Source organism: Podarcis raffonei, chromosome 9, assembly GCF_027172205.1.
Source record: "Podarcis raffonei isolate rPodRaf1 chromosome 9, rPodRaf1.pri, whole genome shotgun sequence".
Taxonomy (NCBI): Eukaryota; Metazoa; Chordata; class Lepidosauria; order Squamata; family Lacertidae; genus Podarcis; species Podarcis raffonei.
Genome location: NC_070610.1, coordinates 53,046,180 through 53,055,813, shown reverse-complemented (window position 1 = coordinate 53,055,813; position 9,634 = coordinate 53,046,180). Strand labels below are relative to the sequence as shown.

The 9,634-nt window shown below is 41.9% G+C and overlaps 1 long non-coding RNA gene across 1 annotated transcript in view; it reads right to left on the bottom strand.

Annotated features, from left to right (window-relative positions):
• Positions 1-360: 360 nt before the first annotated feature.
• The window catches only part of LOC128421176 (uncharacterized), a 14,592-nt gene continuing 5,318 nt past the window's right edge, over positions 361-9,634 (bottom strand). The window contains exon 2 of the long non-coding RNA XR_008332252.1: positions 361-498. This is a non-coding gene — a long non-coding RNA (uncharacterized LOC128421176). The remainder of the gene's footprint in view (positions 499-9,634) is intronic.

Genomic DNA, 9,634 nt, shown 5'->3' with positions numbered 1-9,634 from the left:
AGTCCTTCAGAGCCATTCAAAGAGCAGAGGATCCAGAGGACTTTGAAAGTGCAAATGGAGCTGGGAACCTCTGCATTGTTTCATCAGCACCTGTGCTGGATATATGTGGAACCTCCATCACATGTTATGTCCATATCTGAGGAGGTGGTAAGAGCAGGGCCTGAACTCAAAACATCTGAGTACAGGGCAGTCCTTTCATGGAGGTTGCTTCTACTTCAAACAAGTAGTGGGCCCAAACTCAAGAGAACGCATAAAGGTGTCATCCCATGTTAAATGTGAGGGTTTTTAAAAGTTATTTTTAGAAACAGTTATTATGCCTGAAGCTGGCAAGACAATAAAAATAAAAAATAAAACAGCCTCTCACTTTCCAACCTGGCTTGTTCAAACTGTCAAGGCATCAGCTGCAGGCTGGTGGATCTGCTGTTCCATGTTTCTGCTGTTTATGGATTGTTCATCAAGAAGAAGAATCTCCTTACATAGACCATCCTTGAAGGTGTCCTGCAATTACAGATACGTTAAAAACTGTGATGTGGCGGGGGAATCCATCTTGTTCTGACTGATTTGAGCTATGTCAGCTAAGTCAAATTAGTGCTTAACATTTCTCCAGATTAAATACTGAGTATCGAAACTACAGATCCTGCATAGACAAATAACTCAAAAGATTTTTATGAAACATGGCAATTTGAACTTGCTGGCTACAAATGGGGATGCAAAGGAAAATAAGGCTTAATGAAAAGCATATTTATAGATTTTTAAGGAAAGGGTTATGGCAGCTGCATTCTATAAGCGTTAGCAATCGTGTTGACAGATCCCATTGTCTTAAAAGCACATTGAAAGGACATTGCGTTCCCCAAGGAATCCTGGGAACTGTAGCCCTGAGAGGTATAAACTACAGTTCCCAGGATTCTTTGCAGGAAACCACATGCTTTGAATGTATGGAGTGGATATTTGCAGTTTTCTATTTGAGGAGAACCTTAAAACTATTTGAATCACTTTCTTTTAGGGGCTATTGCCTCCTCCTCATATATCTTTCATTTACAGTTTTCAAAACTGTTACCAAAAATTATAGCAATTAAAATTCATCTCAAACAGCAGACAAAATATATTAACAACTTTTAGTATTTAGAAGTAACTATATAGACTTGCCTTTTTATTTATTGCATGGCCACATGTGGCATTTTCTAAGGAACCTTCGGAGAAGGGGTAGCAGATGCCTACAAGCTATGACTCCTTCTAGACTTTCCCTCAACCAAGAGATCTTGGGTTGTGATAACCAACTTGCCCTCCCACTTTGTGATGCTGTTGCTAAACACCAGGTCTGTGTACAGTAAAACCTCTCTCATCCATGATACTGCTTTTAAGGAACACCTCACAAATGAGGAAGACACCCTGGTGTTTGTTATAGAATGGGAGGGATTGCAGCTGGGTCAGAGAGGAAGAGCAGGGATTTTTGAGTACTGCCTAACAATCTCCCTGACTGAGCTGGTGGAGATGGTGTCAAGAATGGTGCTCTAACTTTATCATCCATGTGGGGTCCAACTTATCTGGTCTGACACATACTATCAGTTGCTACACCTGGAGCTGGCTATTCTTTTTATACGCTCGCTTGCTGTAGCATTTCCTAGCTGGAGATACTTTGATATCAGTAGCTCACACTCTGGTGACTTCGCATTTGGATTATTGGTATGCGCTCTACGTGGGGCTACCTTGGAGCTGGAGCTAGTGAAGAATTAATCTGCCATGTTCTGAATGGAGGCAGCAAGTTAGGAGAATGTAACATTGCCTCTTAAAGCACTCCACTGCCTACCGACCCTGATTCAAGTACCCTAAAGCTTTTTAGTTTTTTTTAATATGAAACTAGGATCCTAGCCTTCTCCTCTGTTCAGTTTTCTTAGTGTCTGTATGCTGCTGTTTTCAATACAAGTACACATACAACCCACCGGCACTTACGCATACCCCATTTTCGTGTGGCCACAAAATAGATAGAGATAGATAGATAGATGACAGATAGATAGACAGATAGACAGATAGACAGATAGACAGATAGATAGATGATAGATAGATATAGGCATGCAGGTGTCATAGTGCCCACAATGTTCTGCCAAGGTCCCCTCTGCCCCCTCCTGCCCCCATTTCAGGATTCAAAGCCTAAGCTTGAGGAAGCTGCCCCAGTTTCTTCTTTTATTAATGTTGCCAGACTCCCAGAAATGACCTGAAGCCTCCAGGTTTGCTCCCCATCCAATGGAAGGGCTTGGATCTCTAGGTGGGTGACAGCAGCCAACTGCAGTTCTTAAGAATGGCAGGGTTGGGCCTCTTTTCACAGCTTCCAAGACAATTCGTGGTGAGGGGACTCATAGAAGGGCCTTCTCCCAAGTGGGGCTGCTGCAACTCTGGAATGATCTCCCCCTGGAGTTGCCTCTGTCTCTTTGTTGGGATTTAGATGTCAGCAAAGACACTTCTGTTTGCCCAGGCCTTTTCAGTCTGATATGACAATGTTTGCATTGAATAGCAATGTGTGGATTGTGTTTTTAATGATGGTTACTTTGTGAATATATTCATATTGTATTTGTTCTAATTTTGTTGTACAGCCACCTGGTCCTGTATGAGGAAGGGTGATTCCTAAAGGCAATCAATACTAAATAGTAGTAGTAGTAGTAGTAGTAGTAGTAGTAGTAGTAGTAGTAATACAAATAAAAATATTTATCAGATTGCATTATTATTTATTTCATTTATGAACCACTTCCTATGAGGCATCCCAAAGTGGGTTTTATTATAATAAAAACATAAATAAAAGTGTTACATATATCAAAACAGTTAAAACAATTGCATATAGTAATACAATTTAAACAGCACATACATTAAATCAATTCAAACTGAATTCATATACCACAGGGATGAAGATCTCCATTTCGAAAGCTTGGTGAAAGAGGAATGTCTTTAACAGGCCCATAAAAGATACTACTGCAAAAGCCATTTTAAAATTGGGCCAATTATAATTTTAAAAATTGGAAGCATTATTATAGATTATAATTTGTTGAGCTCTTTTGTTTGGCAAAATGTAGTGTAAATATAGCTAATTTCGGAGACAAGAAAAACCCGCATGTAGGGGTCAAACCAATTGGGGGTATATTTTTGGGAACAACTGGGTGTGCAGGAAGTATTGTATGTGTTTAATTTCCCTCAAACACATCAATCTCCATTCTGAAATTACCGCCCCCCCTCCTGTATTCATTTAAACAAGGACGTTTCCCGCCCCACCTCCAGAAACTCATGTCTTCAAGCATGAGAATGTCCTGGCTTTACACTTGCATGTTAATATAATGTTTCATATGTCTGTGTACTAATCTTCACTTCTACAGCATTCTCAAGAACTGATAAAGCTGCTCCGAGCATAAAAGTACTATAGACGTTACAAAAGTCAAGAATGCACACAAAGCTGTTCTTCTGATTCTGCAACACAGATATGCTTTTCCAAGTTTGTTTCCAAGGATGCATGAATGAACAGGTAAACAATTTCCTTTGGGAGCTCTGCTATAAAATGTTCTGCTTAAGGGTCCACTCAAGGCACTTTCCTGCGCTTGGTGTTCTGTTCAGTGTATGTATTGAAATTCCTAAATGAAACAACAGTGTTGAAATTAATGTGCTGAGGTTATTATCTGGGTTGGAAGGGAAGAAAGTTCACTGTTGAACCAGCTTTTTGGAGCTGAAACAATACTGGCATTTTGCCAGATGCATTACCACAGAAAACTTTAAATGCTCATTGGGGTTCTTTGAAAAGCCAAGAGTCAGCGGGTAAAAAACAAAAACAGAGGAAGATTTACTACCATTGCCCTAAGTGTGAGACATAGTAGTTCTTAAATCTTTCTGGTTTTCTGAATAATCTCTCTTTTCGCTGGCTAACTTGATAACTGCTGCTTCATATGGGCAATACAATTCTGGATCCTACCAATGTCAGTGAACACAATGCACATCTTATGGGCATCCCGATTCTGTTCAAGCCTGTAATCTATGGAGTAAATTCATTTCACACAATTAAGTTTTTCATATGATTTCAGCTATTCCATGGTCATTTCACAGCCCCAACAAGTGTCTGCCATTATGAATAGATCATTTTCTATTCATCTACAAGATGTTGAGGGAAGTTCCCTGCTCTAAAAGCTTGTCAAATGATAGCAGCAACACCAACGGGTTGTATGAGCTCATCCTTCCAGACCTACAACAGCAGACAAGGGATAAAAGGAGATCTCCATCACAGTGTCCTATAGACTGGATTGGATGCCTGGCTTAGTTCAAATTTCTGCTAGCTGTAAACTCTGCAAGTAGAGTGCAAAGATGCACTTGCAGGTGCAGGGCTTAATTGGGCATGCTGCAAAAGTAGGACAGGGGCAGGAGGAAGGCCCAGATCTACTGCTAAATCTCTGGACGATTTGCCATAGATCTGTAAGGGTTTCCAACTCTCAGTTCCTTAGCTCTTGGCAGCAGCAACAACAAAGCCCCCTTTTCTTCTTAATCAAAGTTACTGAAACAGAACTTCTGCTAATCAGGAGTTGACTATTGAAGAAAAATCTCATGTGTTCAGAGGCACCCTGTTACTGAAAGGTGGGGTTTGGGTGTGTCATCCTTATGCTAGCTTTTTGGTATCTTCAAACCCGACAGGAAAAAATATGATTGATGAAGTCTGAAGATTGTGGCTGTGCCTAATGGGGCTATATATGGGCCACTTTGGGAGGAAGGGTGAGGTATACATTCAATAATACTAATAATAAAAGTGAGCCTCGGGCTGGGAAACACTATCACTTTGCAATCAGGCTGTGGCTTACAGTTTATCTGCCTTCATGCCCAGATTGCTGGATTCTTAATATGTAGTCTCTTGCGTCAACTGCAGCCTAGCAGTGCAGTCCAATGGATGTGTACTCAGACCTGGGGATGGAGGAGAAATTTGATCCAGTTAGCATTTACAGGTGATCCTCAATGAGACTTATCTTGGAATAACGGTGTATATGACTCTAGAGTGATAGCAAGTGTTTGCTTGCTTAGGAGAAATCCACATTGAACACAGGCCCTCTTCGGGGGTTATGATCCTCAAAAGATAAGGACAGCGGGGTGAGCATGCTAGCTTAGCCTCTTCTGCAGCATCAGCATGTCTGTCTCCACCACTCTCCATGGGCTGGTTGGAGGACAAATGTCTACAGCAGGGAGCCTGTTGTACTCATGTAGACCTCCCCAGCATGATTTAGAATAGGGATGGGGATATTGTGGCCCTTCAAATGTGAATAAACTACCATTCCCATCATCCCCAGCAACAAAGCCAATGGTCAGGAATGCTTGGAGTTCTGGTCCAACTGCATCTGGTAGGCCACAGGTTCCTCAACATTGATTTATAACCTCAAATGATCGTAGAAGAGCACGGCTAGCTCCTGCTCTCCAGCACTGTGACTCCACAGAGATAGTTGAGTTAACAAGCTTGTCCCTTCTTTAATTGCATGGGGAAGACCATGGGTAGGCAAACTAAGGCCCAGGGGCAGGATCTGGCCCAATCACCTTCTAAATCCTGCCCGCAGATGGTCCGGGAATCAGCGTGCTTTTACAAGAGTAGAATATGTCCTTTTATTTAAAATGCATCTCTGGGTTATTTGTGCGGCATAGGAATTTGTTCATTCCCCTCCCCCCAAATATAGTCTGGCCCGCCACAAGGTCTGAGGGACGGTGGACTGGTCCCCTGCTGAAAAAGTTTGCTGAGCCCTGGAAGACTAACAGTCAAAATGTGATGGAGATAGACATCTTTCTGAATTAACGTATAAGATTGTAGTGCAGGATTGTCATCCTAGGCACACTTGCTTTAGGAATAAATGCCACTGAACTTGGTATGATTTACTTGTGAGTAAAATGCTTTGGCTCGTGCTGAAAGTGTAGAGGGAAAACATGGCATTAAGTAGCATCACTGCTGTAAACTAAACAAGGTTGCATATGACAAAGATAGGCACACAAAAATAAAACAATAAAATGACTTTCCTGTTGCCTTGTGCAAGGAGATAACTCTGAATTATAGCATGCAGTCTATGCAATTATATTAAGCTCGCTTCAAATCAAAATAATATAGGCAGCAGATGTGATGTTATTATGTTTGAATTACCCTTGAGAGAAGATAAAAGTCTGGTCTCAGTATCAGTTGTGTACATATGGAGTAACTCTTGCAAAATCTATGTAGGTTTGTTTTTTGAGATGTGCAGCTTTAAAATTAGAAAGGAAATTTGGCCAAAGAACACAAAGCCAAGAAAATATGTCTGAAACATGTTCTAATTTTGCAATGCAATTCTCCAACCAAACAATGTGTACAAAAATGCATTATATTATGGGAAATTGATTACTCAACAAGATGTCTTCCTAAGCTTCACAAAATGTTAGTGTCCCTTCCACGAGAACATGCACAGCACCAATGAGGATGACAGGTCACCCTAAGACACCTTTCCAATAAAGAATGGTATGAAACAGGACAATCTTCTCACCCCAACTATCTTTGGCATATTTTTCTCCCTGGTCCTTTCATATGCTTTCAGCTCAACTGTTGAACTTGGCACATCTCTATGCTAAGACAAAAGTGTGGCGGGTCCTTACCCGAGAGATGTTTCCAGATGTTGTTTCCATTCTGAGAAAGCTCTACAGGGACTCATCAACCATTTTGCCCAAGTCTGCAGGGAAGTTCAGCCTTGCCATCAGCCTGAAGAAGACCAACATTCTGGGTCAGGATGTCACCAACACTTCATGCATCATGTAATCATTCATCTTGTTTTTATTATTGCTTGTAAGCCGCTCTGAGCCCAGCCTTGGCTGGGGAGGGCGGGGTATAAATAAAAAATTATTATTATTATTATCAGCATTCATGACCACCTGTTTGAGGTGGTAGACAATGTTATCTATCTGAATTCCACCATTACAAGCAACCTCTTCATTGACGCTGAGCTGGACAAGCAAATTGGCAAGGCAGCTATGGCAATGGCTCATCTCTCCAAAAGGGTATAGGAGAATTTCCATTCCACCTTTAGTTGCAGATATGGGGTTATTGTGAAGCTGAAATCAATGCATTGTCATATTCACTTATGGATTGTGAGTGGTTGTTGCAACTGTTGCAGGATTTCAGGGTTAATGTGAAATGTCCTATACAGGTGTATCAAGACAATAGGTCCTGTTTGGCTTTGCTAGCTTCAGAGAATTGCAAGCAAAGAACCAAGTACTTGCAGATAAAGCTACATCGTGCAAGGGAGTGTCTTTGGAAAGGACTTATTCAGGTGTCCTACATGCCAGGAAATGAAATTCCTGCAGATCTGTTGTCTAAAGTTGTTAAGGTTTATGTACAGCGGTTGAAGTTGGGTTGAAATACTGCATCGCAGGTTACATGGAAAGGGGGAGGTTGTTGGGAAATTTCCATTCCACCTTTAGTTGCAGACATGGGATTATTTGTCACATTACTGTGACGCTGAACTCAATGCACTGTTTGCTGGCGTAAGCTGAACTTCCGCTGTATTGCTTTTGCTTTTGACTCTCTCTCCGAGGGGACGACAGGAGAGACATGTTTCTTTGTCTTGATTTATGTTTAAGAAATCCGTAGTTCGTAGTATGCATTCACAGCCTCATTCTCGTCTGCTGTGCAGTTTACACTAAGTATAGTGTGCCCAGGTCTGGGAGGCTTGGGTTGCTGATTTATGTCACAGCAGAGGTTGATGGATCTTCGCAGCGGAACAACTGGAAGGAGACGACCCAGATGGGGGCTAGCCAGCTGGCCGATCGACCCCCGCATGCTGATAGCTTCAGGCCCATTGGCAGACCAACTCTGCATTACAAAAATGTCTGCAAACAATACATGAAAGCTGGTAGCAACAACCCTGCCATGTGAGAATCCATTGCAGAAGACTGCAGTGCCTGGAGACAGACCGTCAGGTTATGTATCCACAGCACTGACCAGAGGAGGAATGACCACCAGGAGGAGCGCAGAGAGAAGCAACAGCATGATGCATTTGCAGCATCAGAAACAGATGCCTTCACTTGCCCCAGCTGGAACAAAACACATATCTCCCATTTTGGGCTCTACAGCCACAGCAGGCGCTGTAACTCTCCAGTGGTTTGACTTCAAACCCAAAGGCGCATTCCTCCATTGCTTCCCAAGACAGACAGATTCCAACAACAAGTGATTACCATTAGTGGCATAAACATCTTAGGTTTTCAATCATATGTCCCTTCCACTTTTGTTTCTTTCATTGAAGTGTTCCCACAGTATTAGCATTAGTATTAGTGCATATATATTATAGCAACTGTCACATGATTAAAAGGTAAAATTGCCAGGAAAGCATGCCACAAGATTATCTAGCAAATGTTCTAATGCAAGATCATTGTGAAGCCTGAAAGGTACTGGAGATTGTCCTGACTGCTTGTCCTGCAGTTGAACCTAACCAGAAGATTGCTGTGCGATTTGGACGAAAATATGCGATTTTCTCTACACTGGTGGTTTCAGTGGAAAATTATACTTGCAAAAAGAAGGGCTGACGGTCCTGACAGATCTTTTACCATGTACTGTAAAGCCAACACATTTGGTTTCATTTAGGTCTGGCGTACATGTTTTTGCAATTATTTATAATATGCAGAGTGCCTGGTAGGTATAAAATACTGCTGTGAAATTTGAGGGAAACTAAAGCTCCTAGGTTGCCTAGACACTTTGCTCAACCACCTGGCTTTGCAGGTACACAAGAAGCTGCCTTAGGCTCCATATACACTTGCCTGCTGGTGGTCTCAAAATGTAGTTTTTCTCAACCTGGATTCATGCTCATCCTCAACAGGCTGCTTTCAATCTAGACTGGTTGTAGCTCCACCATCCAGATTTGTGGGTGTGGTTACTTGGTATGTGTTAGAACTCTCCCCTTGATCGGATTACACATTTGAAAACCCTCCCCTTGCAATCTTGGTATATCACAACATCATTGGGCAGGCATGGAGAGGAGACCCCTCATTGCTGCGACCACCTATATCTGTTTTCAGATCGACACACTGTCAGGTAATGCAGAAGCAATCTGCAATGGGCTTTTACTTTCAGAATGAAACCAGTTCAATGAGAAGCATTTTTCAGGGGAATAATAATAAATGAGTGTGTGGACTAGGTAGAAGAAGAAAAAACATCTACCCCAGTATGGCCTACAGTGCTGACAGCTGCTCTCCAGGGTTTCAGACAGAAGTCTCTGCCAGCTCTACTCTTTTCCATGCAAAGTGTGTCCTCTGCCACTCAGATTCCTCCAACATACCCATGGAATTTGCCTGGCTGCAATGCTTTCCTCATTGAGTCACACGGAGAAAGTAAATCAAACCAAGCGTTTGCCTAAATTTTCATTCATCTACATGTGAAATTGTGGAGTACGACACGAGTCTCAAATATGCAGCACATTCACAGTGCAGCTGCAAATTATGTTAGTTATTTTATTCATTTTTTCTTACGTTTATATTTCACTCATTTTTCGGCTCATGTTGGGTCAGCTTATAATTAAAACCTCACAAAAAGTACAGCATAGAAGAGTTATGCGAAGTACATATGGCAACCTTTCCTTAGGGCTGGCTCCAGCTTTGAGGAGGTCCTGGCAAGGTGTCAAGTATT